We start from the raw sequence: 7,506 nt of genomic DNA, 5'->3' as shown, positions 1-7,506 counted from the left end.
CGTTTTGCATAAGATGAGAAGGAAGAGGAGAAGGAGGTGCCCTGAGGTGAACTCAGATTTGGCACCTGGGAAGGGGCTCATCACTCATCAGTGACATTTGAAAGCTGCTTCATGAGAGGGAAAGGGTGCAGGAGATCTTAGCCTGCGGAGGGGGAGGCAGTAGGTGTGACTGCCAGTCAGGAAAGCAGGCTGATTTCAGGCACTAAGAGAGGCCCAAGGGGGAAGAGCTGCTAGGGTCAAAGGCCCTGAGTGGGCAGGGCGTGATTGTGAAGGGACGAAATAGGTAGCCAGGAAACACACAAGCACGAACGTACGCATGCATGAAGGCAAGCACTGGTGCAGGCATGTGCACACACACACACGACTTGCGGCTAGCACTTATACCCAGTGAACAGAACCCAGAAGTTTGGGAGAAAGCAACAGAAGACAATGATTTCTTTCCTTCCTTCCTTCCTTCCTTCCTTCCTTCCTTCCTTCCTTCCTTCCTTCCTTTCTTTCCTCCTCCTCCTCCCCCTCCTCCTCCTCCTCCCCCCCCCTCCTCCTCCTCCTCCTCCTCCTCCTCCTCCCTCCTTCTTCTTCTTTTTTGAGACAGAGTCTTTTTTGAGCCAGGCTGACCTCATACTCACTATGTAGCCAAGGCTATCCCCTGATTCTGCTGATTCTACTTTCCGGGTGCTGGGGTTCTGGAGGTAGACTACCATTCCTGATTCTGCCCACGTGATTTTATACATATCTTCCAGGCAGGCTCACAGCCTTGAGAGCCATACTAGGTTACAAACCCAGCAGCCAGTCTACTATGGCCCATGAACAGGGCCTAAACTCCTTGCCTTCCCTGATCTCATTCCCTGACCACCTGGCCCATGTTTTCCAAAAGCCAAACACCTCCTTCTCTGCGTTCTAGGTATTTTTGAACCTAGGATACTCTTTCCCCTGAGAAATTCCTCTTCTTTACCATCGAGAAGCCACGACCCTGGAAATCTTAATTAATTTGTATTATTATTTAATATCAATTAATTTATTTATTATGTAATATTAATTTACTAATTAATCTCTGGGACTCTTTTACTTTATTTAATTTAATTTAAATTATGTCTTCCACTTGACATAGACTTCTACACCATCACAGTCTGTTATCTGAGGTTCAGTGCGGCCCTGGCTGTCTCAAGTACCAGCTAGTTAGGAAAGAGGCTGGGGGGCTTCTGTTTCTCAGGATCTGTGTTTGTCTGCTCATATCCCCAACTTTTGATCCACTTGTTTGTCTTTTCTTTTAGCATAAAAGTTTGTTCTATAGTCCAAATATTAAACTCTCTTCAGATATATAATTTGCAAATACTTGATCACAGCTTCATATTGTGTCTCTTCTGCATTTTAAAAAAATTTTTTTATTTATTTCATGTATATGAGTGCACTGTACTCAGACACACCAGAAGAGGGCATCAGATTCCATTACAGATGGTTGTGAGGCACCATGTGGTTGCTGGGAATTGAACTCAGGACCTCTGGAAGAGCAGTCAGTGCTCTTAACCACTGAGCCATCTCTCCAGCTCTCTTCTGAATTTTTTATGTCACTGGATACATATAAAGATGTTTAGGCTTTCTGCTTTGATTTTAGTTTAGGAAACACAAAGTCTCCTGTAGCCCAGGCTGGCTTCAGATTTCCTATGAAGTTTGATGCTGGCCTTGAACTCCAGATCTTCCTACCATGTGTTAGGCTTACCGACAGATGCCATTTTCCAGGGTTTTTGTTGTTATTGTTTGTTTCTGTTTTGATAGTGTGTAACAGGTCTAGATTTTTTTTCTTTTGTCACTCACACTTTTAGTATCCTATCTGAGAAGCTATTGCTATATCTATGGCCATAGTTTTATTTTTTTTTAAAGATTTGATTATTTATTTTATGCATATGAATACACTGTCACTGTCTTCACACACACCAGAAGAGGGCATCAGATCTCATTACAGATGGTTGTGAGCCACCATGTGGTTGCTGGGAATTGAACTCATGACCTCTGGTAGAGCAGTCAGTGCTCTTAACCACTGAGCCATCTCTCCAGCCCGGCCATAGTTTTATAATCCGAGATCTTACAGTCAGGTTATTGATCCGTTCTGACTTAACGTCATGTACAGGATGAGGTGGTGTTCCCACTCCAGTCTTTTTAAAAATAACTGTCCAGGTATAAAGATAACATTTGTCAAACTAAAAACAAACAAACAAACAACAAACTCAGACTCTATTCTTCCCCTTGGAATGCTCTCAGGACCCTGAACAAAAAAACATGCTAGCCAGAGATATTTGTAGTTTAATTTTGGAATCTCTTTTTATTTAAATCTATTGTTGTTATTTATGGGGGAATCACAGGCAGGCTGGGATCACCCACGGGATCCCTAGAACTGTTGTTGCGCAGAGTTGTAGGGCCTTGTGTGGGTGGTAGGAATCGAACCCAGGGCCTCTGGAAGAGCAGCTAGTGCTCCTATTCACCGAGCCATCTCTTCAGACTCTCTTCCGTTGGCCTATGTTTTTATAGCATTTCGATGACTAGAGTTCTGTAGTAAGTTATTTCTTAAGTTGTTCTGTAGTTTGTGTGCTCATTTCATTGAGGTACGTCTCTCTGTAGAGTCCAAGCTAGCCTGGAATGCCAAGTCCTGCCTGGCCTCCAAGTCCTGAGATAACAGGCACGCATCACCACACATGGGCCTCCGAATAGTTTCAAAGTTGAAAACTCCAAATCTTCCAGCATTGATTTTGTCTTTGGATATTGTTTTGGTCACTCAGGACAATTGGCAGCCCCGCCTGAACTGGAGGCTCTTCTTTTCCATCTCGGCGTAAAAGAGGAGAGGGAATCCCTGGGACTTTGATAAGAATTTTACAGCATCTGTGGAGGATTATCACCTTATGATAGTAAGTTTTCTAATGTATGCGTTTGGGTTTTTGTTTAATTTTTTTTTAATTTACTTGGAGGGGCATGCGTGCATGTGTGCATGTGTGTGTGTGTGTGTGTGTGTGTGTGTGTGTGTGTGTGTGAGAGAGAGAGAGAGAGAGAGAGAGAGAGAGAGAGAGAGAGAGAGAGAGAGAGAGAACCTGCAGAGACCAGAAGGTGTCGGGTCTTCCAGGAGCTGGTGTTACAGGCAATTGTAAGCCACAACATCTGGGTGCTTGGAGCCTAATTCCCAGCCTCTGGAAAAGCAGCAAATGCTCTTAACCACTCAATCCTCTCTCTAGCCCTCTTTTTGTTTTATTTTCAGACTGTCTTATTTAGCCCAGGTTGACCTTTAACTCACTAGGTAGCCAAGGATAACCCTATGAACCCCCCCCCCCGACCCTGCCTCCCTCCTGTGAGTGCCAGGGCTTCAGGTCTGCACCACCCCAGGCCCATTTCCCATTCAGCGTCCTTGGGCCGTTTTCAGTGGGCAAATCCTTAGCTCCCTGCCTGCGTTTTCTTCTCAGTGTCTGAGTGCCGTGTTACGGGAACTGGCACTTTCAATTTTCTCCTCAGAGTGTTCACTGCCGCTATACAGAAACACAATTACACAGGTATATTGATCTTTGTGTCAGTTTGGGGGTTTTATTCTCCATCGGATATCTTTGCAAAAGCATTTACCGAAGAAAGGAGATTCTTCATTTGTTTTATTTTATTTTTTGACCTTAAGAGAGAATGTCGTATAGCATAGGCTGCTCTCTAATTCACTATGTAGCCCAGGCTGGCCTTGAATTCCTGATCCTCCAGCCTCCACGTCCCAAGCGCTGGGTTTCGGGAGTATGCCACCAGCATCGTGAGAGAGTTAGAATCTCACACTTCCTTTCCCATGCTGGGGTCTGTACCGGAGCCTTGATGTTCTTGGCAAGTGCCGCACCACTAACCCACATCCTCAACCCTAGAATGTTTCCTTCGAAACGATTTACTTATTTTATGTGTCTAAGTGTATGACTGCCTGCATGCATGCATGTGTACCAGGCGTGTGCCCGGTTCCCTTGGAGACCAGAAGAGGGCGTCAGATCCCCTAGAACTGGAGTTACATGTGGTTGTGATCTGTTCCACATGGGTGCTGGGAACCAAACTCAGGTCCTCTGTGAGAGCAGTACGAGCTCTTACCCACTGTTCCAGCTCTCCAGCCCCACCCCAACCCCACCATGCTTTCTTTTCAGCTTTTTGTTTTTAAGTACATTTAAGCCTACAAAAAATAGTACACAGAATTCCCATATGCCCTGTACCTAATTTCCCCCGATGTTAACAACTCACTGAAGTGTGGTAAAAAAAAATAATCGTAACAGGAAAATAAAAGCTCAGTCCTATTAACTAGACTGCGGACTTACCCACAGTGCTCTGGGTGTCTCCCGGTCTTTTCCCAGCATGCATTGACGCCAGGCTCCGGACCACACCAAACTCTCACGTTTCGGTGGTCCCCTTTAATCTGTGACAGTTTCTCAGTTTTGTTTTACAGGACCTTGACATTTTGGTTTGGTTTTGTTTTTCTCTGAGACAAAGTCTCAGGATGGAAACCAGGCTGGCCTCAAATACTAGGCCTGTGCCTCCAATACTGGTCAGTTACAATGCATGAAGTCTCTCAGTTTGAGCTTGTCTGATGATTTCTTTTCTTTTTGTTTTGCTTGTTTTCTTTTCCTTTTAAGGATTTATTTATTTATTATATATAAGTATACTGTAGCTGTCTTCAGGCACGTGGTTGCCTGAAGGATTTGAATTCAGGACCTTTGGAAGAACAGTCAGTGCTCTTAACCGCTGAGCCACCTCTCCAGCCCCAATTTGTTTATTTTTAATGTGTATGAGTGTCTGGAATGCATGTCTGTGCATCACATATGTGCAGTAATTTCAGAGGCCAGAAGAGAAAGTCAGACCCTCAGGAACCGGAGTTACAGATGGTTGAGAGCTGCCAGGTGGGCGCTGGGAACTGAACCCAGGTCCTCTGTCAGAGTAGCAAGAGTTCTTAACAGCTGAGCCATCTCTCCAGGCTCTAATTTTTGTTTTTAATTATTTGTATGTGTGTGAGTATGTATGGGTGTGGGTAACCACTGAGCAATCTTCTCCATTTCTTTAAACGTTATTATTGTATTATTTTATATGTATATGTGCTTTGTCTGCATGTATGTCCGTGTGCCAGAAGAGGGTGCTGGATCTTTAGGAACTGGAGTTAACTGATCATCGTGAGTTGCCTTTTCCTGGTCCTCAGGAAGAGTAGTCAGTGCTCCTAACCACCAAGCCATCTCTCCAGCCACTCCTGTAGATTCTTGCCAGAGATCTATGTTCACAATATAATCCTGAGAAAGCATCAGACAAGCTGGTTGTGGAGGCCCATGCCTTGAATCCCAGCACTTCAGAGGCAGAGTCAGGGGGATCTCTGTGATCTCTGTGAGTTCAAGGCCACCTAGAGCTACACGGATGGGGTGTGGGGATGGGGGCAAGATCTGTCTTGAAATAACAAACAAAAGAAAACAAACAAGGGGCCAGAGAGATGGTTCAGGGGTTAGGAACACTGACTGCTCTTCCAGAGGTCCAGAGTTCAGTTCCCAGCAACCACATGGTGGCTCACAATCATCTGTAATGAGATCTGATGTCCTAGTCTATCATGCAGGCAGGCCTGCAAGTAAAACACTCATGTAAATCAATCAATAAATAAATACTTGAAAAGTAAATCTAGTAAGGTAAAATATTTTTTTAATTAAAAGGGGTTATATTGGGAGGGGGGCTGGGTGCATGGCTCTGCTCACTGGTAGAGTACTTGCCTAGCATGCACATCACCAAGGATTATCAAAGGCCTAGTTATAGAAGAAAAACAAGGAGGAGGGAGGGAGGGAGGGAGGGAGGGAGGGAAGGAAAGAAGGAAGAAGGACCCTTCTCGTATATTAGGAGTACATCTCGGGGTTGGGGATTTAGCTCAGTGGTAGAGCGCTTGCCTACCAAGCCCAAGGCCCTGGGTTCGGTCCCCAGCTCCGAAAAAAAGAAAAAAGAAAAAAAAAAGGAGTACATCTCAGTCTAATGTCAGCATGAAATGAAAGGACTGTCTATATTTAGAAGGAAGGAATCACAGGACATGTTAATGAGACCACGCAGATTGTGATTTTAATTGGTGTGCAGTTGGCCTGGACAACGCTGAGTTTGAAAGCACCCTGGTGATTGTGTCTGTCCTCAGGTGAGGTGCACAGCAGCTCATCGCTTGCTCTAAACTATCCTTAGGAAAGCTGTGGAGCCAAGGTCAAGGTGCCCAGTGTCTCTCAGGCAACGGAAGATGGAAAGGAAGCTAGCGGGAGACAGGTCCCCTGCCTTCCTCCCATGCAGACAGAGAGCTAACCACAGCTCAGTTAGTGAGGCCAGAGAGATTGGACAGAGAACACTGAATGATTGTTCAATTATTCACCACATTCACCTCTCTCTCTCTCTCTCTCTCTCTCTCGTTCTGTCTTTGTGTCTCTCTCTCTGTCTTTCTCTGTCTCTATCTCTGTCTCTGTCTCTGTCTCTCTGTCTCTGTCTCTGTGTGTGTGTGTGTGTGTGCGCGTGCGCGCACTTTCATGGTAATGGAATAACAGTTTTGCTCCATGCAGTCTGGGGACGGCTTAGTAAAATGTCTGCTATGCATTTACAGATTCTGGAGCCCCAGGACCCATGTAAAAAGCCAGGTGTATTAGTACACATCTGTCACCAGCGCTGGGGGCGGGGGAGAGGATGAAGGCAGAGCAGATCTGGAAGATTCCCTGACCAGCCAGCCTGACTGAAACAATGAACTCCAGGCTCATTGAGAGACTGACTCAAAAGGTAAGGTAGAAGGGCTGGAGAGATGGCTCAAAGGTGACATCTTCTCCTCTTCCAGAGGACCTGAGTTTGGTTCCCAGCACCAATGTCAGGTGGCTCCAGGGGATTCAATGTCTGGCCTCTATGCCCTACTCCACATATATAAATATGGACAGTTTCAGGAACTGGAAAGATGGCTCAGTAGTTAGGGTCATTTGTTCTAAATCAGGCGGTGGTGGCACACGTCTTTTTTTTCTTTTTTTTTTAATATTTATTTATTTTATGTATGTGAATACACTGTCTCTGTCTTCAGACACACCAGAAGAGGACACTGGATCACATTACAGATGGCTTCTCACTCCCTTCTCTGATCTCTGAAAGCACCGGGCAGGGAAAACACTCACACACACCAAAACAAATAAAATAATGAATAAATATTTTATTTATTGGGGTGTTTGTTTTTCAGACAATGCTTCTATATGTATCCCTGGCTATCCTAGAACTTGCTTTGTAGACCAGGCTGGCCTGGAACTCAGAGATCTGCCTTCCAAGTGTTGGAACTAAAGGCATGTACCACCAGGACTGGCTGGCAAATAAATATTTAAAAATATATTATTACAACGAGGCACAGTGGCACATGCTTATAATCTCAGCACTTAGGAGACAGGGGCATAATAGTCACTATAGTTTGAAACCAGCCTGGGCTACAAAGCCAGTTCCAACCTACCCAAGGCAACATAGCGAAACCCTACCTCCAAAAACAAAAAG

The sequence above is a fragment of the Rattus norvegicus genome, chromosome 6, assembly GCF_021556685.1.
Source record: "Rattus norvegicus strain SHRSP/BbbUtx chromosome 6, alternate assembly SHRSP_T2T, whole genome shotgun sequence".
Classification (NCBI taxonomy): domain Eukaryota; kingdom Metazoa; phylum Chordata; class Mammalia; order Rodentia; family Muridae; genus Rattus; species Rattus norvegicus.
This window is presented reverse-complemented; position numbering follows the sequence as displayed.